Here is a 22,090-nt window from a genome sequence, read left to right as displayed (position 1 = left end):
CATGCCCTGTGATGGGTGGCCCCAGCATGCGAACCAAAGGATTGCAAATTCTGTTACTTAGCAGAATTTGCAATCCTTACTGAATTAGGCCATTGATTACAAAATTGTAAACAATATTTGAAGTTTTTCTTCAGGGACTAACACAAAAGATGCTTGGGGCTACTAACACATGGGTAAGCCACGTAAAGCTTCCCATGGGTCAGTGGCATCACAACGGGGTTGCGGCACACACCCGAGTGTCACCCGCCAAGTGGGGTGATACCAAAGTGCCGGCTCTTCTTCAGTGACAGAATATGGGTGTTTCACTGTGACATTACGTGCAACACCCAGTTTCTGTCACTGTGTAGGAGCCAGCACCACTCACACACTAGTCCCCGGGTACAGCCCCCAACCCCCGGGATACCCGCAGCAACAAAATGGTGATTCAGGAAACGCCCCTACCTATGAGACCATGCCTCCTTTTTACCATTGCGCTGCTTATCTGCGCGCACTGCATTACAATCTCCCTCGCCGCCTCTCTGGGTGTCATCAGTGATAGTGACACCTCTGCCATGCTTGTAGCAGCTGGTTCTAAGATCTACGCCTCCAGCCCTGAGTGTTTTCCCTTGTGACTTGTTGATCATCATAGCGAAGCAGATGCTTACAGAAAACTGCAGGGGCTTAGATTGAAAAGAAAAACATTGACGAACCCATCATTTCAGCGACAGGGTCTGCCACACGACTGACTGAAATGACTGGTTGGTTTGGGCCCCCACCAAAAAAAAATCAATCAATCTCTCCTTGCACAAACTGGCTCTACAGAGGCAAGATGTCCACCTCATCATCCTCCGATTCCTCACCCCTTTCACTGTGTACATCCCCCTCCTCACAGATTATTAATTCGTCCCCACTGGAATCCACCATCTCAGATCCCTGTTTACTTTCTGGAGGCAATTGCTGGTGAATGTCTCCACGGAGGAATTGATTATAATTAATTTTAATGATCATCATCTTCTCCACATTTTCTGGAAGTAACCTTGTACGCCGATTGCTGACAAGGTGAGCGGCCGCACTAAACACTCTTTCGGAGTACACACTGGAGGGAGGGCAATTTAGGTAGAATAAAGCCAGTTTGTGCAAGGGCCTCCAAATTGCCTCTTTTTCTCCACCATTCTTTCAAAGGTGACAGAATCATATGCAGTGACAGTAGACGACATGTCAGTAATCGTTGCCAGGTCCTTCAGTCTGGACCAGATGTCAGCACTCACTCCAGACTGCCCTGCATCACCGCCAGCGGGTGGGCTCGGAATTCTTAGCCTTTTCCTCGCACCCCCAGTTGCGGGAGAATGTGAAGGAGGAGCTGTTGACGGGTCACGTTCCGCTTGACTTGACAATTTTCTCACCAGCAGGTCTTTGAACCTCTGCAGACTTGTGTCTGCCGGAAAGAGAGATACAATGTAGGTTTTAAATCTAGGATCGAGCACGGCGGCCAAAATGTAGTGCTCTGATTTCAACAGATTGAATCCTGGTTAAGCAAATTAAGTGCTCCATCCACAAGTCCCACATGCCTAGTTGAATCGCTCTGTTTTAGCTCCTCCTTCAATGTCTCCAGCTTCTTCTGCAAAAGCCTGATGAGGGGAATGACCTGACTCAGGCTGGCAGTGTCTGAACTGACTTCACGTGTGGAAAGTTCAAAGGGTTGCAGAACCTTGCACAATGTTGAAATCATTCTCCACTGCGCTTGAGTCAGGTGCATTCCCCCTCCTTTGCCTATATCGTGGGCAGATGTATAGGCTTGAATGGCCTTTTGCTGCTCCTCCATCCTCTGAAGCATATAGAGGGTTGAATTCAACCTCGTTACCACCTCTTGCTTCAGATGATGGCAGGGCAGGTTCAGGAATGTTTGGTGGTGCTCCAGTCTTCGGCATGCGGTGGCTGAAGGCAGAAAGTGGCCCGCAATTCTTCGGGCCACCGACAGCATCTCTTGCACGCCCCTGTCGTTTTTTAAATAATTCTGCACCACCAAGTTCAATGTATGTGCAAAACATGGGACGTGCTGGAATTTGCCCAGATGTAATGCACGCACAATATTGGTGGCGTTGTCCGATGTCACAAATCCCCAGGAGAGTTCAATTGGGGTAAGCCATTCTGCGATGATGTTCCTCAGTTTCCGTAAGAGGTTGTCAGCTGTGTGCCTCTTATGGAAAGCGGTGATACAAAGCGTAGCCTGCCTAGGAACGAGTTGGCAATTGCGAGATGCTGCTACTGGTGCCGCCGCTGCTGTTCTTGCTGCGGGAGGCAATACATCTACCCAGTGGGCTGTCACAGTCATATAGTCCTGAGTCTGCCCTGCTCCACTTAACCACAGACAAGTGGACATTGGGTACAACTGCATTTTTTAGGACACTGGTGACTCTTTTTCTGAGGTCTGTGTACATTTTCGGTATCGCCTGCCTAGAGAAATGGAACCTAGAGGGTATTTGGTACCGGGGACACAGTACCTCAATCAAGTCTCTAGTTGCCTATAAATTAACGATGGATACCGGAACCACGTTTCTCACCACCCAGACCTGAGTTATCCGCTTTGCAGCAGGATGACTGCTGTGATATTTCATCTTCCTCGCAAAGGACTGTTGGACAGTCAATTGCTTACTGGAAGAAGTACAAGTGGTCTTCCGACTTCCCCTCTGGGATGACGATCGACTCCCAGCAGCAACAACAGCAGCGCCAGCAGCAGTAGGCGTTACACTCAAGGATGCATCGGAGGAATCCCAGGCAGGAGAGGACTCGTCAGACTTGCCAGTGACATGGCCTGCAGGACTATTGGCTCTCCTGTCTAAGGAGGAAATTGACACTGAGGGAGTTGGTGGTGTGGTTTGCAGGAGCTTGGTTACAAGAGGAAGGGATTTAGTGGTTAGTGGACTGCTTCCGCTGTCATCCAAAGTTTTTGAACTTGTCACTGACTTATGATGAATGCGCTGCAGGTGACGTATAAGGGAGGATGTTCCGAGGTGGTTAACATCCTTATCCCTACTTATTACAGCTTGACAAAGGCAACACACGGCTTGACACCTGTTGTCCGCATTTGTGTACAGCATGCATACCTTCATGTCCCCATTTATCCACCTCATCAGGCGTAACTCAGATTTGCGGTACAGGACTGTCATTGCCAATTTCAGACGTTGCTGTTTGGTCTCTCCATGGCACTGAGAATTTTCACCAAGGTAATGGCGGAAATGATGGTGCTCCTGTGCAAGCAAGGTGTCACAATTATCCCGTACTTGGGCGATCTCATAAAAGCGAGATCAAGAGAGCAGTTGCTGAACAGCGTATCACTTTCACTGAAAGTGTTACAGCAACACGGCTGGATTCTCAATATCCCGAAGTCGCAGTTGATTCCTACTACTCGTCTGTCTTTCTTGGGCATGATTCTGGACACAGACCAGAAGAGGGTTTATCTCCTGATAGAAAAGGCCCAGGAACTCATGACTCTTGTCAGGAACCTATTGAAACCAAAACTTGTGTCAGTGCATCACTGCACTCGAGTCCTGGGAAAGATGGTGGCATCATACGAGGCCATTCCATTCGGCAGGTTCCATGCAAGGACTTTCCAATGGGACCTACTGGACAAGTGGTCCGGGTCACATTTACAGATGCATTGGTTGATCACCCTGTCCCCCAGGGTCAGGGTATCACTCTTGTGGTGGCTGCAGAGTGCTCACCTTCTCGAGGGACGCAGATTCAGCATTCAGGGCTGGATCCTGGTGACCACAGACGCAAGCCTCCAAGGTTGGGGAGCAGTCACACAGGGAAGACATTTCCAAGGTCTTTGGTCAAGTCAAGAGACTTGTCTTCACATCAACATCCTGGAACTAAGGGCCATATACAATGCCCTACGTCAAGCGGAGACCTTACTTTGCGACCAACCGGTTCTGATCCAGTCAGACAACGTCACCGCAGTGGCTCATGTAAACCGCCAAGGCGGCACAAGAAGCAGAGTGGCGATGGCACAAGCCACCAGAATTCTTCGCTGGGTGGAGAATCACGCAAGCGCACTGTCAGCAGTGTTCATTCCGGGAGTGGACAACTGGGAAGCAGACATCCTCAGCAGACACGACCTACATCCGGGAGAGTGGGGATTTCATCAGGAAGTCTTTGCACAGATTACAAGTCGGTGGGAACTGCCACAGATAGACATGATGCCGTCCCGGCTCAACAAAAAGCTACAGAGGTATTGCGCAAGGTCAAGAGACCCTCAGGCAGTAGCTGTAGACGCCCTAGTGACACCGTGGGTGTTCCGGTCGGTCTATGTATTTCCTCCTCTTCCTCTCATACCCAAGGTGTTGAGGATAATAAGACAAAGAGGAGTGAGAACAATCCTCATTGTTCCAGATTGGCCACGGAGGACCTGGTATCCGGATCTGCAGGAAATGCTCACAGAAGATCTGTGGCCTCTCCCTCTAAGACAGGACCTGTTGCATCAGGGGCCCTGTCTGTTCCAAGACTTACCGCGGCTGCGTTTGACGGCATGGCGGTTGAATGCCGGATCCTAGCATTCCGGTTGAGGTCATCCCTACGCTGATAAAGGCTAGGAAGGATGTAACGTTAAAACATTACACCGTATATGGCGAAATTATGTTTCTTGGTGTGAGGCCAGGAATGCTCCTACGGAAGAATTCCATCTGGGCCGTTTCCTTCACTTCCTACAAACTGGAGTGAATTTGGGCCTAAAATTAGGCTCTATTAAGGTCCAGATTTCAGCCTTATCCATTTTCTTTCAAAAAGAATTGGCTTCTCTTCCAGAAAATCAGACTTTTGTAAAAGGAGTGCTGCATATTCAGCCTCCTTTTGTGCCTCCGGTGGCACCTTGGGACCTTAACGTGGTGTTAAGTTTTCTAAAATTACACTGGTTTGAACCACTTAAAACAGTGGAGTTAAAATATCTCACATGGAAGGTGGTCATGTTATTAGCCTTGGCTTCGGCTAGGCGAGTGTCGGAATTAGCGGCTTTGTCACATAAAAGCCCATATTTGGTATTCCATGTGGATAGAGCGGAATTGCAGACCCGTCCTCAATTCCTACCAAAAGTGGTCTCATCTTTTCATATGAACCAACCTATTGTGGTGCCTGTGGCTACGCGTGACTTGGAGGATTCCGAGTTACTTGATGTGGTTAGGGCTTTGAAAATTTACGTGGCCAGGACGGCTAGAGTCAGGAAAACTGAAGCGCTGTTTGTCCTGTATGCAACCAACAAGATTGGTGCCCCTGCTTCAAAGCAGGCTATTGCTCGCCGGATTTGTAACACGATTCAGCAAGCGCATTCTATGGCTGGATTGCAGTTACTGAAATCGGTCAAGGCCCATTCCACGAGGAAAGTGGGCTCTTCTTGGGCGGCTGCCCGAGGGGTCTCGGCACTACAGCTGTGTCAAGCTGCTACTTGGTCGGGTTCACACACCTTTGCAAAATACTATAAGTTTGATACCCTGGCTGAGGAGGAACTCATGTTTGCTCAATCGGTGCTGCAGAGTCATCCGCACTCTCCCGCCCGTTTTGGAGCATTGGTATAATCCCCATGGTCCTTACGGAGTCCCCAGCATTCTCTAGGACGTTAGAGAAAATAAGATTTTAAACCTACTGGTAAATCTTTTTCTCGTAGTCCGTAGAGGATGCTGGGCGCCCGTCCCAAGTGCGGACTACTTCTGCAATACTTGTATATAGTTATTGCTTCAATAAGGGTTATGTTATATTTGCATCGGTCCTGCACTGATGCTATGTTGTTTTTTCATACTGATAACTGGGTAGTTTATCACAAGTTATACGGTGTGATTGGTGTGGCTGGTATGAATCTTGCCCTGGATTAACAAAATCCTTTCCTCATACTGTCCGTCTCCTCTGGGCACAGTTTCTCTAACTGTGGCATAGAGGGAGGAGCCGTGCACACCCAGAACTAAAGTCTTTCTTAAAGTGCCCATGTCTCCTGTGGAGCCCGTCTATCCCCATGGTCCTTACGGAGTCCCCAGCATCCTCTACGGACTACGAGAAAAAGATTTACCGGTAGGTTCAAAATCTTATTTTCTACTTTATTCTTTTCTATCCTAGTTTATTACGACCAACTCTCATCCAAGGAGTTTGATATTCTACTACCTGCATGCAATTTAAATTGCTTAAATTGTTTATATGGTTGATTTGTCCTTCACAATCCATAATCTGCAACTTGGATGTACTTGTGTCATTGAAAATCTTATAATAAAAATGTATATACAGATACTCAACCTGTATATTGAAAAAAAAAAAAAGTTATAAGACATATGCATTCAATATTTGAAGAAACAAAATAAAATAAAGCTATCTATTGGGTTTCACAAACAAGCACATTGGAAGACTTGACTACTGTTAAAAGACATGCATTACATGGTATAGAGCCACAAACCACAATGTAGTAAAATAAAACCAAACTTACATGTGTATCAAACCTATGTGAGGCTTACATTGATAGTGCAAGATCAACACTCTATCAACTGTGCAAACTAGACTGCACATAAATGCCATAAAATTTATCTGAGATTTTAGTAAATCAGGCCCGTTGCTGTCCGGGTCACGCAGCCGTCACGGCCCGCCCCCATACGGTCCGGTCATGTCTGCGTTGTCCTGACTGTGCCCCCAAAATGGCGGCACAACGCCGCTGGCCCGACTCCTCCTGCCTAGTGACCGCCTCTGCCTGTCAATCAGGCAGAGGCGCTCACTGGGCAGAGATGCTGATCGCATCTCTGGCATGTGCCGGTGCACTGCGGCACCAGCACACACGCACTTCAGACCTGATCTCCTGTTGTGTGAATATGCACAGCAGGGATCAGGTCTGAATATACAGCTGTCAGTAAGGCAGGGATGTGCTGCTGCCAGTGAGGCAGGGATGTGCTGCTGGTAGTGAAGCAGTGATGTGCTGCTGTCAGCGAAGCAGTGCTGTGCTGCTGTCAGCGAGACAGGGATGTGCTGCTGTCAGCGAGGCAGGGATGTGCTGCTGTCAGCGAAGCAGGGATGTGCTGCTGTCAGCGAAGCAGGGATGTGCTGCTGTCAGCGAGGCAGGGATGTGCTGCTGTCAGCGAGGCAGGGATGTGCTGCTGTCAGCGAGGCAGGGATGTGCTGCTATAAGTGAGGTAGGGATGTGCTGCTGTCATTGAAGCAGGAATGTGCTGCTGCAGTGAGGCAGAGATATGCAGCCCACTATCTCCCTATCACCCCTGCCTGAGTCACACACTTTCCCTGTCACCCCTGCCTCAGTTACCCACTATCTCCCAGTCACCGCTGCCTCAGTCAACCACTATATCTGCGATCCCTGCCTCAGTCACCCACTATACCAGTCACCCCTGCTTTAGTCACCCACTGTCACCCTATCACCCCTGCTTCAGTCACCCACTATCCCTGTCAACCCTGCCTCAGTCACCCACTATCTCCCAGTCACCCCTGCCTCAGTCAGCCACTATCCCTGTCACCCCTGCCTCAGTCTCTTACTGTCCCTGTCACCCCTGCCACAGTCATCCACTATCTCCCTATCACCCCTGCCTTAGTCATTTATTATACCTGTCACCCACTTTCTTCCCATACTTACCCAACCCCTTCCTATCACCCCTCCCTCAGTAACCCACTATCTCCCTGTCACCCACTATCTCCCAGTCATCCCTGCCTCAGTCACCTACTGACACCAGTGCAGACATTTCTGCTGCGGCCTCTCCACTCTCCAGCGTGAACGTCCTGACGACTGAGGAAATCCGCTTCCTAGTTGAGGACTCCGGAAATGAACACTGCCGATATTGCTGTCAGATGACTTTCTACCCAACGGAGGATTTTTGATACTTCCAGCTTTGCCATGCAGTTTCGAGTGCCGCCTTGATGATTTGTGTACACTACCGTGGTGGCGTTGTCAGATTGTACTTGAACAGGCCTGTTCTGTACTAGAGGCAGGGCCAGTGTCAATTAATTGAACACTGCCTGCAATTCCAGAATGTATATCAGGAGGAGAGATTCCTCCCTGGTCCACTGACCCTGGAGAAAGTGTTGCTCCAACACCATGGCCCAGCCCAAAAGACTGGCATCCATTGTCAGGAGGACACAGTTGGAGATCCAGAAGGGATGGTCCCTGCTCAACTGTTGGACCTGTAGCCTCCAGCTCAGTGTCAGACGAACCTCCGGAGTCAAGGAGATCATTTGAGACATCATCCGATGAGGCAGGCCGTCCCACTTGGAGAGGATTAACCTCTGCAGAGGGCGGTAATGAAATTGAGCGTACTCTACCATATCGAAAGCCGACACCATGAGGTCTAGTACTTGCATCGCCATGTGTATCAACACTCTTGGGCGAGAGAGGACGATACTGTCCTGAATTTTCAGGACTTTCTCTGGAGACAGAAACAATTGTTGGCTGTGTGTGTCCAGCAGTGCCCCTAGGTGCACAATGTTCCGAGCAGGGACCAGCGAGGACTTTTTTCAGTTGATGAGCCACCCGTGGACTTTTAGGAATTGGACCGCCAGTTCCAGATAACTGTGGAGAACCTCTTGGGAGTTCACCAGGATCAGCAAGTCGTCCAGATTTGGCAGGATCCTGATTCTCTGATGGTGAAGGGTCGTCATCACGGCCATGACCTTGGTGAATATCCGAGGTGCCGTGGCCAAACCAGAAGGCAGGACTTGAAATCCAAAAACAAACCAGGCACAACACTGCTTAGCTTCCATCATCAGATGAGATTGGACCAGTGGCGTAACTACTGCCCCCGCAGTCCTCGCGGTGGCTTGGGGGCGAGGGGCTGCGGGGGCGCCACTGATTTACAGCAGACTGACATGCGGACGAGCGTCCGCATGTCAGTCTGCAGTCTCCTTCCCTCCGCCGCTTTTTGGAGGGACACGGAGGGCACACAGCGCGCCTCCCTGTGTCCCTCCTGCTGCATCATCTCCGGCGGCCGCGGGTCTAATAGGGGGAAGTGCCGTCCGTGAGCTCTAATTGGCTCACGAACCAGCACTTCCCCCTATTAGACCCGCGGCCGCCGGAGATGATGCAGCAGGAGGGACACAGGAGAGACGAGCTGTGCTCTCCGTGTCCCTCCAAAAAGCGACGGCGGGGGGGGGGGGTAAATATCTGGCACTGGGGGCATATATGGCACGGGGGGGGGGAGGGAGGAATATCTGGCACTGGGGCATTTCTGGCACTAGGGGGAATATCTGGCACTGGGGGCATATCTGGCACTGGGGGGGATATCTGGCACTGGGGCATATATGGCACTGGGGGGGAATATCTGGCACTGGGGGCATATATGGCACTGGGGGGGGTATCTGGCACTGGGGGCATATATGGCACGGGGGGCATATATGGCACTGGGGGGAATATCTGGCACTGGGGGCATATATGGCACTGGGGGGGAATATCTGGCACTGGGGGCATATGTGTACCTGGCACATGGGGGGGACGACTATATTTGGCACTGGGGCATGTAAGTACCTGGCACCGTGGGGGAATATCTGGCACTGGGGACATATGTGGCACTGGGAGCACAGCCCTAGCAACAAGGACTACCTCCTAGCAACGAGCATGACACCCAGTGCATGAAACATCTGGCAACGAGCATGACACCCAGTGCATGAAACACCTGGCAACGAGCATGACACCCAGTGCATGAAACCCCTGGCAACGAGCATGACACCCTGAGCATGAAAACCCCTGGCACCGTGCATGGAACCAAGAGCATGAAACCCCTGGCAACGAGCATGACACCCAGTGCATGAAACCCCTGACAACGAGCAGGTAATTGAAAAGTAATTAGAAGCCTTACTGTAGGACTTAATGTGTAATGGGCATTACGGTGTGTGGCATAATGTATCACGGACATTGCGGTGTGTGTCATAATGTGTCGCAGGCATTACGGTGTATGGTATACTATATCGCGGGCATTGTGATATGTGGTATAATGTCTCAGGGTCATTGCAGTGTGTGGCATAATGTATCACGGACATTGCGGTGTGTGTCATAATGTGTCAGGCATTACGGTGTGTGGTATACTATATCACGGGCATTGTGGTATGTGGTATAATGTCTCAGGGTCATTGCAGTGTGGCATAATACATAACGGGCATTGCGATGTGTGGCATAGGGTATAACGGGCAGGGCATTGCGGTATGTGTCACAGGCATTACGGTGTATGGTATACTATATCACGGGCATTGTGGTATAATGTCTCAAGGTCATTGCAGTGTGTGGCATAATGTGTCACAGGCATTGTATGTGCTATAATGTATTGGGCATTGCAGTGTGTGGCATAATGTATCACGGACATTGCGGTGTGTGTCATAATGTGTCACAGACATTGTATGTGCTATAATGTATCAGGGGCATTGCAGTGTGAAGCATAATGTATAACGGGCATTGCGATTCCTGTCATAATGTGTCACAGGCATTACGGTGTGTGGCATAATGTGTCACAGACATTACGGTGTGTGGCATAATGTGTCGGGGGCATTACAGTGTGTGCATATTGTGTCGTGCATTATTGTGTGCGGCATAATGTCTAAGGGCCATTGCAGTATGTGGCATAATGTATACTGGGCATTACTATAAGGAGGAAAAATGACAAATAATGTAAGGGGCATGAATCAGGATTATTTTTCTTTCCTGTGGTGGCAAACGTATGGGCGTGCAGGTTGCAAAACTGGGGTATAAGGTAGTCTTTTCCTGCAATGCCACGCCCCTTTATGCGAAACCACGCCCACTCCAACAAAACCACGCCCCTTTTTTGACGCGCGCGCCTTAGGCGCGCGCATATTTATCCCTTTCTTGCTCCCAATTATGGAGCATGAAGGGGGGGGGGGGGGCGCCGAAGAATTTTTTGGCTTGGGGGAGAAAAATTTCTAGTTACGCCACTGGATTGGACATATCCAGTGTGATGCGGCTGTAGATGATTTTTGCTGTTTCTAACTTCTACATCAATGAATAAGTTTCAAAATAGAATGCATCAAGAGAACGGTGTTGGTAGTATAAAACTACCTACAGCACCTGGTATTCCCAGGTGGTCTCACATCCAAGAACAAACCAGGCCTAAGATCAGGTGATATTGGGCATATACAGTGTGGTGTGGCTGTAGATGAGCTTAGTGGTTTCTGTTAGAGTTCTACTTCTAACTACTCGTACATAAATGAATAAGCGGACGATTTATTAAACCTGGTGAAATGATAATTTGCATGGTGATAAAGTACCAGCCAATCAGCTCCTAATTGCCATGTCACAGGCTGGGTTTGAAAAATGACAGTTAGGAGCTGACTGGCTGGTACTTTATCACCTTGCACTTTATCAGTTCCCCAGGCTTAATAGATCTGCCCCAATGTTTCAAAATGGAATGCATCAAGAGAACGGTGTTGGTTTTGTAAAAATACACACAGCTCCTGGTATTTCCTGGTGGTCTCCCATCCAAGTACTAAAACCAGGACCAACACTGCTCAGCTTCCATGATCAGGAGAGATTGGGCAAATCCAGTGTGCTGTGGCTGTAGATGAGCTCGTGGTTTCTGTTAGAGCTCTTCTACTTCTAACTTCTGGTACATAAAAGAATATGTGTAAAAATTAAATGTACAGTACCAAGAAAAGGGTGTTGGTAGTTTAAAAACACCTAAAGAATCTGATAATACATGGATGGGAGACCGAGTTGTTCGCTCGCAAGGCGAATGTAGCAGAGTTACACACGCTAAGCCGCCGCCTACTGGGAGTGAATCTTAGCTTCTTAAAATTGCGACCGACGTACGCGCAATATTGCGATTACAAACGAGTTAGCAGTTTCAGAGTAGCTCCAGACTTACTCTGCCTGTGCGATCATTTCAGTGCTTGTCGTTCCTGGTTGACGTCACAAACACACCCAGCGTTTAGCTTCCTTTGTTCTCTCCTCCTCGTATGTGCGTTATTTGTTTTCTCATACGTCCTAGAGGATGCTGGGATCACATTAAGAACCATGGGGTATAGACGGGATCCGCAGGAGACATGGGCACTTTAAGACTTTCAAAGGGTGTGAACTGTCTCCTCCCTCTATACCCCTCCTCCAGACTCCAGTTTTAGAATTGTGCCCAGTGAGACTGGATGCACTACAGGGGAGCTCTACTGAGTTTCTCTGAAAAGACTTATGTTAGTTTTTCTTATTTTCAGGGAGGCTGCTGGCAACAGTCTCCCTGCTTCGTGGAACTTAGGGGAGAGAAGTATGACCAACTTCTAGTGAGTTCAATGGCTCTGCTTCTGGCTGACAGGACACCATTAGCTCCTGAGGGTGCTGATCGCTGGGTACGCCTAGATGCCCACTCCCGTAGCCTGCCATCACCCCCTTACAGAGCCAGAAGTCAGAAGACAGGCGAGTAGCAGAAGAACAGAAGACTTCTTCTCCAGTGATGGCATTCTGAGGTACCACGCAGCGAGCGGAATGCTGTGCGCCATGCTTCCACACAAATACAGGCACTGCAGGGTGCAGGGCATGTGGGTGGGTGGGGGGGGGCACCCTGGGCAGCATAAATTCCTCACAAAAGGCTGGCAAAAGTGGACATTAGTGCCTGGGCACTGTCCTTACCCCGCCAGCGTAATTAATTATTTGTTTCTGAGCGGGACAGAAGCGTGCCATTACAGCGGCGGGGCTTCTTCCTCACCTCACCAGCACATCTATAGAGCGTTACAAGTCTATCACTATAGAGTTTATTATTTCCCAGACTGTGTACTTTTGGCGCTGGGTTGTGAGCTGAAAAATCCTCTCTGTCCCTCTGACAGATTTACTGTAGGTCTATCCCCCATAAGCCGATGTGTCTGTGGGTACTTGGTACATGTGTGTCAACATGTCGGTGGCTGAATGTTTTTCCCAAGAGGAAACTATATTAGGAATGCAGACATATGATGGTGGCCCTGTTGGCACCACCAATAACTGACTGGGTGAAAGTTTCAATAATATCAGAGTGAGGTTGGATAAATCTGTGTCCCAGACACAGACGTAGAGAATAGATGTGATGTTCATGGCTATGCTTCTTTTCCCTCAGGCCCGCAAAAATGTTACTACACACTGATACTGACTCGGATACTGATTCCTATGTCGACCATAATATTTCCTGATTAGATCCAATATTGGCAAGGAGCATTCAGTACATGATTGTGGATATTAAGGACATATTAACATCACTGAGGACCCTGCTGTTCCTGACAAAGGGGTCTATATGTATGTATATATAGATATATAATGAAAGCTGATGTAACGTTTCTCCATCTCTGTTTGAGAAAGTCTGGGCCAGCTCGACAAGATGGCTTCAAATCCCCAAAAGGTTTCCGATTGTTTATTCATTTCCTGCTGCGGACAGAATAAAGTGGGAGTCACCCCCTGTTCTGCATGGGGCCCTGTCACAAATCCAGCGGATCGTATGCAGGAAGCTACATTATTTCTAGTTATGTAACCACGGGTACATTACTTAGACCTGCCATTACATGCGCATGGGTGAGTAGTAGTATTCAAGAATTGGTCGAATACCTTGTCTTCCGATATAGATATCTTGGAGAGATGGGATAATCCTTACGTTGGATCATATCAAGGACACTGCAGCATACTTACGACTGCAAGGGATATAGGACTCTTGAGTTCACGGGCCAATTTCATGGCAGTCTCGGATAGGAGGGCATTGTGGATTCACCAAGGGAATGCTGATGCTGACTCCAAGAAGAAAGGGAGTCTCTTCCCTATGAAGGTGAAGCCTTGTTTGGTGACTGCCTAGTTAATTTGATCTCGGCAGCTCCCGCAGGTAAGTCAACCTTCTTGCCCTATGTTCCCTCTCAACGGATGAAGACGCATCATTGTCTAACGCAGTCATTTTGTCCCAATAGATATGCAAGAAGTTAAGATTCCCCTTTCTTTGCAGGTAGAGGAAGGAGAAGAGGGAAGAGGTCTGTAGCCTCTTCAAGATCGCAGGAGCAGAGATCGTCCTCTGCTTCTGCCAAATCCACTGCATGACGCTGGGGCTCTCTTGCAGGAGCCCACACCAGTGGGGGCACGTCTAAAACACTTCAGTCAGTTCTGGATTAATTTGGACCTGGACTCGTGGGTTTTACAAATAGTGTCACAAGGGTACAAACTGGGGTTTCAAGACGTTCCCCCTCACCGATTGTTCAAATCGGCCTTAGTCAGCAGGGAGAAGGTTTTTATTCAAGCCTCTTCGTGCTCCCGAAGCCGGACGGCTCAGTCAGACCAATCTTAAATCTGAAATCCCTCAATTTCTACCTAAAGAAATTCAATTTCAAGATGGAATCTCTCAGGGTAGGGATCTCCAGTCCGGAGGAAGGAGATTTCATGGTTTTGGTAGACATAAGGATGCCTAATTACATGTTCCCGTTTAGCCACTGCATCAAGCTACCTGAGGTTTGCAATTCAGGATTGTCATTACCAATTTCAGACGTTGCCGTTTGGTCTGTCCACGGCTCCGAGGATTTTCACCAGGGTGATGGTGGAAATGATGGTTCTCCTTCGCAAGCAAGGAGTCACAATTATGCCGTACTTGGATGATCTCCTGATAAAGGCGAGATCCAGGGACCAGTTGGTGCAAAACATCTACTCTCCCTGACAGTTCTTCAACAACATGGTTGGCTCCTAAACTTGCCAAAATCGCAGTTGGTCCCAATGACGCGGTTGTTGTTTTTGGGAGTCATACTGTTAGGCGCCGGGGTCCGCTTGATGGTCTGCGCGGCCCGGCGCCTAGCAACTAGAGACGCCGTGCACGTACAGCCGCCGGCTCCCTAGCAACGCTAGACGCCGGGCGCGCTGAGCCGCACGGACCCTAGCAACGGGGACGCCACTGGCGGACCGCGTTCCCCGTTGCTAGGCTTTAGGAAATTAAGATATTCACCTGCTCTCTGGCCGTGCAGCAAGGCAGCTGCACGGCATTTATTCTAATCAGCCTTTAGCAGCTGATTGGAGGACTCCTTGTTAAATACACTCCCAGGGCTTCTCACAGACGCCGGTAATAGCTTCCTGCATGCTGCCTTTGTTTGCTGAGAGTCTGTTTCCAGTCCTGCTGTATCCGGTCATTCCAGTCCGCAGAAGTCCGGTATTCGGGAGTTGTCATCTCATCCCAAGAGGTCGTTTGGTTCCCTGGAGTCCTGACTGATCACCGTTTTATATCCAGTGGTGTTCGTGAGTTGCGGCTCTGCCGTGTGTTGCGGCTCAGCCGCTTTACCTTTTATATTTTGTGTTTGGAGCATTTGCGGAGGGTTCCGCTTCCACAAGTCCTCTCTGGTACTTGGCGGTGCCGGGTAGGAGAATTGGACAAGTGGATATTTTGGTTGTCCTTTTTCCTGGCGGTTTCTCCGCACATATTATAGTTTTGAGTTTGCTTAGCCCCTGGCCTGGTTGTTTAGTTAGAGGGCCTCTTGTTATCACCCTGTCTCGGGTTTCCCTTTGTCTCTCATTAAGACCGGGGGGCATCGAAGTTGGGCAGACATAATCCGCCCTTCAAACGCGGCTGCCAAGGGCTCAAGAAACCATAGTCTCGCAGGGGATTTCTGACAACACGGGTAAGACAACAGAGTTAGGGCGCCAGGGGCTATTTTCCTGTCCTGCTCCCTTCCCCAGCATTCCGTTCCAGTGCTCCAGTCCTTGCCATAAGATCTTCTCTGACCAGAGTGCTGGAATCATAACATTATTACCGGCCATACCAAAACTTAAAATTAAACGGGGTTTAATTTTTTCTCATTCAGTTTTGTGAGAGTTTATCGGCCTCATGAATCCAACAGGTTTAGTGCCAAATCCTGGTCAGCTCTTAGTCAGCCAGATTCAAGAACTTACTCAGATGGTTCAGGATCTTTCTCTTCGGGTGAAGTCGCAGGAAGATCTTTTGCGAGCTTCCCCAAGGGTAGTCCCTGAACCAAAGATGCATTTGCCTGACCGTTTTTCTGGTGATAGAAAAGAGTTTTTTAATTTTAAAGAATCCTGTAAACTTTATTTTCGTTTAAGACCGACTTCCTCGGGTACTGAATCTCAGCGGGTCGGGTTTATTATTTCTTTGCTCCAGGGGGATCCTCAGACCTGGGCATTTGGTTTAAGAGCAGAGGATCCGGCATTGTTGTCAGTTGACGCTTTTTTTGAGTCTTTAGGGCTCTTGTATGATGACCCTGATAGAGAGGCGTCCGCTGAAAGTCAGTTGCGCGCTCTCAGACAGGGTAGAAATCCTGCAGAGGTTTATTGTACGGAGTTTCGCCGTTGGTCGAACGACTGTGGCTGGAATGACCCAGCCCTGCGCAGTCAGTTTCGCCTCGGCTTATCAGAGTCTATAAAAGACAGTCTCCTTCAGTACCCCGCTCCTGAGACTCTCGATAAACTCATGGAGCTTTCTATTAAGATTGATCGTCGTCTCAGAGAGCGGAGGGCTGAAAAAGGAGCACCTGTAAGGTCAAGTCCGTGTGTAAATTCCATTCCTGAAGACGTAGAGGAGACCATGCAGATGGGTCTCTCCCGGCTGTCTCCTGAAGAAAGAGCCAGAAGGCAAAATTCTGGTCTTTGTCTGTACTGTGGGGGTAAGGGACATTTTGCTCGTAATTGTCCGAACAAGTCGGGAAACGCTTTGACCAGGTGAATTGTGAGGGGGTTCACCTAGGTCTGCAGCTTATCTCCTCGAATAACTCCCTTTTAGTCCCAGTTAAAGTTTCCTATGGCAGCCTCAGTTCTTCGGTGTCGGCTTTTGTTGACAGTGGAGCTGCAGGAAACTTTATGGATTTAACTTGGGCTAAGGCCTTAGGCATTCCTCAGTTACCTTTGGGTAGGTGTGTCACCATGCATGGCTTAGATGGGAGTCCGCTGTCTAATGGGATTATTTCTCTCCGTACACCCCCTGCACTACTTACAGTAGGAGCTCTACATTCCGAGAAAATCGAGTTCTTTCTTACATATTGCCCAGCAGTTCCAGTTGTTCTGGGTCACCCTTGGCTGGCCTTTCATAATCCCACCATTGATTGGCGGTCGGGGGAGATTTCACATTGGGGTACTTTTTGTGATAAGGAATGTATCACGTTTCCAGTCAGAGTAGCAGCTATCATTCCAGAACTCATTCCGGTGGAATACCAGGAGTTTGCTGATGTTTTCTCCAAAGGCAATGCGGACATTCTGCCTCCCCATCGGCCTTATGATTGTGCTATTGAGTTAATTCCTGGTGCCGCATTGCCAAAGGGAAGATTATATGCATTATCCGGGCCAGAAACTGCGGCTATGAATGATTATGTAAAGGAGAGCCTTGAGAAAGGATTTATTAGACCATCAAAATCTCCTTTAAGTGCAGGCTTCTTCTTTGTGGAGAAAAAGGATGGCTCGCTTAGACCTTGCATTGATTTTAGAGCCCTGAATAAGATCTCAGTTAAAAACACCTATCCTTTGCCGTTGATTTCTGTACTCTTTGATCAGTTACGTTCTGCTGTGATTTTTTCTAAAATTGACCTTAGAGGAGCGTACAACCTCATCCGAATTAAATCTGGAGATGAGTGGAAAACGGCCTTCAGTACTCAGTCGGGTCACTACGAATACCTGGTGATGCCGTTCGGCCTGTCCAATGCTCCGGCAGTTTTTCAAGACCTCATTAACGATGTGCTCCGTGACTTCCTAGGGAAATTCGTGGTCGTTTACTTAGACGACATCCTGATTTTTTCTAAATCAATGGAACAACATGTTACCCAGGTGCGTCTGGTTCTTCAAAAGTTATGTGAGAATCATTTATATGCCAAGCTGGAGAAGTGTGAGTTTCATGTCACGGAAGTATCTTTTTTAGGGTACATAATTTCCCCTCAGGGATTTTCCATGGAACCAAAGAAACTCCAGGCCATCCTTAGTTGGGCGCAACCCACCAATTTAAAAGCAATTAAGCGTTTTTTAGGGTTTGCGAATTATTATAGGAGGTTCATTCATTCTTTTTCTGACCTGGTTGCTCCCATTGTAGCTCTGACAAAGAAAGGAGCGGATCCTACCAACTGGTCGCATGAAGCTGAGTTGTCCTTCCGGGCCTTGAAACAAGCCTTTGTCTCGGCTCCAGTCCTCAGACATCCTAATCCGGAATTGCCCTTTGTGGTGGAGGTTGATGCCTTGGAGGTTGGAGTGGGGGCTATCCTTTCTCAAAAGGATCCGGAGTCTCTGGAGTTACATCCTTGTGCCTTTATGTCCAGGAAATTCTCCTCCGCTGAATCCAACTATGACGTTGGTAATCGGGAGTTACTGGCGGTAAAATGGGCTTTCGAGGAGTGGAGGCATTGGCTGGAGGGAGCAAAACATACTATTTCGGTATTGACTGACCATAAGAACCTGCAATACATTGAATCGGCTAAGCGGCTTAATGCCCGGCAGGCACGTTGGGCATTATTTTTTACGCGTTTCAAATTTATAATCACTTTCAGGCCTGGTTCCAAGAATACTAAGGCTGATGCCCTGTCACATAGCTTTCTTCCGGTTCACAATAACAATCCTGTTACCCCCATACTTCCATCTTCGGTCATCTGGGCGGGCCTCACACAAGATTTATTTACCCAGTTAAAACAGCTTCAACACCAAGCTCCTAGAATTACTCCTGCTGGTCGTCTTTACGTCCCTGAGTTTTTGAGAGTTACTGTTTTAACGGAATTCCATGATAACAAAGTTTCAGGGCATCCAGGAGTCTCTAAGACATTGGAGTTAGTCTCTCGCTCAGTATGGTGGCCTGGTCTTTCTAAAGACGTCAAGGAATTTGTTTATTCATGTCAGGTTTGTGCACAGCATAAGGTTCCCCGTTCCTTGCCCATCGGGCAACTTATGCCCTTAAATGTTCCTCTCAGGCCATGGTCTCATATTTCTATGGATTTTGTGGTTGACCTTCCCCTTTCAGCCGGATTCCGAGTCATATGGGTGGTAGTGGACCGTTTTAGTAAAATGGCTCATTTTATTGCTCTTCCCCGATTGCCTTCTGCCCAAGGGTTGGCAGTTTTGTTTCTCCGCCATGTATTCAGGCTTCATGGGTTGCCTACTGATATTGTTTCTGATCGGGGTCCACAATTCATCGCACAATTCTGGAAATGTTTTTGTGCCTCATTGAAGATGAAATTGTCGTTAACATCCGGTTACCACCCACAATCCAACGGGCAAACCGAACGAGTTAACCAATCATTGAAACAATATTTGCGCTTGTATTCAGCCAAACTCCAGAATGATTGGTCCGAGTTTCTTCCGTTGGCTGAATTTGCTTACAATAATTCTTGTCATTCCTCCACTAAAGAGTCTCCATTCTTTTCAGTTTTTGGTTTTCACCCCAGAGCTAATTCTTTTTTTCATCATTCCTCAGTCTCCTCGCTTACCTTAACCTCCCATCTCAGAGCCATTTGGAAAAAGGTGCACCTTGCTCTCAGAAAAGCGGCCTTTCGAGAGAAGAAATTTTCTGACAGGCTCCGACGTCCTTGCACTTTTAAGGTGGGAGATAGGGTGTGGTTGTCGACTCGCAACATCAGGCTTCGACAATCCTCAGCTAGACTGGGACCCAAATTTATTGGGCCATTTCTTATTATTAAAAGAGTCAACCCAGTTGCCTTTCGGTTACGTTTACCAAGATCTCTCCGGATTGGAAATACGTTTCATTGTTCCCTGTTGAAACAATACGTTTCTTCCAGTAGATTTCCTCGGAAGATCTCTCAGGGTAGATCTCCAGTAGATGTACAGGGACAACAGGAGTTCTTGGTAGAGAAGGTTCTCGATTCCAAATTGTCCCGGGATCGGCTGTATTTTCTGGTTCACTGGAAAGGCTATGGTCCGGAGGAAAGGTCTTGGGTCCTGGATAAGGATCTTCATGCCCCGAGGCTCAAGAGGGCATTTTTTCGGGAATTTCCTCAGAAACCTGGCTTTAGGGGTTCCTTGACCCCTCCTCAAGGGGGGGGTACTGTTTGGCGCCGGGGTCCGCTTGATGGTCTGCGCGGCCCGGCGCCTAGCAACTAGAGATGCCGTGCACGTACAGCCGCCGGCTCCCTAGCAACGCTAGACGCCGGGCGCGCTGAGCCGCACGGACCCTAGCAACGGGGACGCCACTGGCGGACCGCATTCCCCGTTGCTAGGCTTTAGGAAATTAAGATATTCACCTGCTCTCTGGCCGTGCAGCAAGGCAGCTGCACGGCATTTATTCTAATCAGCCATTAGCATTAGAGACCTGAGACAAAGAGATCTGAATTATATGAGAGCCGACCAGAGGAAACACAAATTATGCAGTCAAGTGTCCCACATTTGGGGAAATCGCAGATGCAGCACACCCAGAGTGCAATGGGTGAGCCTTGCCCTGGGAGAAGCACCTTCCTGATCATACCTGGCAGGTAAGTAGGAGTTGGGCAAGAGCTGAGGAGGGTCGCTGCTCGGGCACCCCCCTGTCAAGTGAAGGAGATCCAACTGAGGCAGCACAAGAGAACTCTCGAAAGAAGAACAAGGCTAGAGGAAGATCTGAGACACAGAAATCTGGCTTTTACCAGAGCTGACCAGAGGAAAGCACAAACACAGTCCCCCACTACCACAAATAATGCAGTCGAGTTTCCCACATTTGGGGAAATCACAGGGGTCAGCATACCCAGAATGCAATGAATGAACCTCACCCTGGGAGAACAATCTTCATGACCATGGTATCTCCTATGCAAAATAAGTATGATTTGGGATAGGGCTGGGGAGGGCCGCTGCTCAGGCACATCTCTGTCAAGTAAAGGAGATTCAACTGAGGCAGCACAACCTAACCGTGGTTTTTTTTTCATTCTTTATACCGTCATAGTGTCATACTAGTTGTTACGAGTATACTACTATCTCTTTATCAACCAGTGTACAGTGCGGTAGTTCACGGCTGTGGCTACCTCTGTGTCGGCAGTCGGCAGGCAGTCCGTCCATCCATAATTGTATTATAATATATACCACCTAACCGTGGTTTTTTTTTCATTCTTTATACCGTCATAGTCAGTCATACTAGTTGTTACGAGTATACTACTATCTCTTTATCAACCAGTGTACAGTGCGGTAGTTCACGGCTGTGGCTACCTCTGTGTCGGAACTCGGCAGGCAGTCCGTCCATCCATAATTGTATTACAATATATACCACCTAACCGTGGTTTTTTTTTCATTCTTTATACCGTCATAGTCAGTCATACTAGTTGTTACGAGTATACTACTATCTCTTTATCAACCAGTGTACAGTGCGGTAGTTCACGGCTGTGGCTACCTCTGTGTCGGAACTCGGCAGGCAGTCCGTCCATCCATAATTGTATTACAATATATACCACCTAACCGTGGTTTTTTTTTCATTCTTTATACCGTCATAGTCAGTCATACTAGTTGTTACGAGTATACTACTATCTCTTTATCAACCAGTGTACAGTGCGGTAGTTCACGGCTGTGGCTACCTCTGTGTCGGAACTCGGCAGGCAGTCCGTCCATCCATAATTGTATTATTATAATATATACCACCTAACCGTGGTTTTTTTTTCATTCTTTATACCGTCATAGTGTCATACTAGTTGTTACGAGTATACTACTATCTCTTTATCAACCAGTGTACAGTGCGGTAGTTCACGGCTGTGGCTACCTCTGTGTCGGCAGTCGGCAGGCAGTCCGTCCATCCATAATTGTATTATAATATATACCACCTAACCGTGGTTTTTTTTTCATTCTTTATACCGTCATAGTCAGTCATACTAGTTGTTACGAGTATACTACTATCTCTTTATCAACCAGTGTACAGTGCGGTAGTTCACGGCTGTGGCTACCTCTGTGTCGGAACTCGGCAGGCAGTCCGTCCATCCATAATTGTATTACAATATATACCACCTAACCGTGGTTTTTTTTTCATTCTTTATACCGTCATAGTCAGTCATACTAGTTGTTACGAGTATACTACTATTTCTTTATCAACCAGTGTACAGTGCGGTAGTTCACGGCTGTGGCTACCTCTGTGTCGGAACTCGGCAGGCAGTCCGTCCATCCATAATTGTATTATTATAATATATACCACCTAACCGTGGTTTTTTTTTCATTCTTTATACCGTCATAGTGTCATACTAGTTGTTACGAGTATACTACTATCTCTTTATCAACCAGTGTACAGTG

General features: G+C 48.2%; 1 non-coding gene and 1 pseudogene across 1 annotated transcript; both read right to left on the bottom strand.

Moving 5' to 3' along the window:
* Positions 1–20,175: 20,175 nt before the first annotated feature.
* On the bottom strand, positions 20,176–20,330 carry LOC135038317 (U1 spliceosomal RNA; annotated as a pseudogene).
* A 152-nt stretch (positions 20,331–20,482) lies between these two features.
* On the bottom strand, positions 20,483–20,646 carry LOC135038313 (U1 spliceosomal RNA). The gene has a single exon (XR_010232693.1). It is a non-coding gene; the product is annotated as a U1 spliceosomal RNA (small nuclear RNA).
* Positions 20,647–22,090: the final 1,444 nt, after the last annotated feature.

This window comes from Pseudophryne corroboree, unplaced genomic scaffold (genome assembly GCF_028390025.1).
Source record: "Pseudophryne corroboree isolate aPseCor3 unplaced genomic scaffold, aPseCor3.hap2 scaffold_707, whole genome shotgun sequence".
Classification (NCBI taxonomy): Eukaryota; Metazoa; Chordata; class Amphibia; order Anura; family Myobatrachidae; genus Pseudophryne; species Pseudophryne corroboree.
Note: the sequence above shows the minus strand (reverse complement) of the source record. Positions and strands in the feature narration are given on the sequence as shown.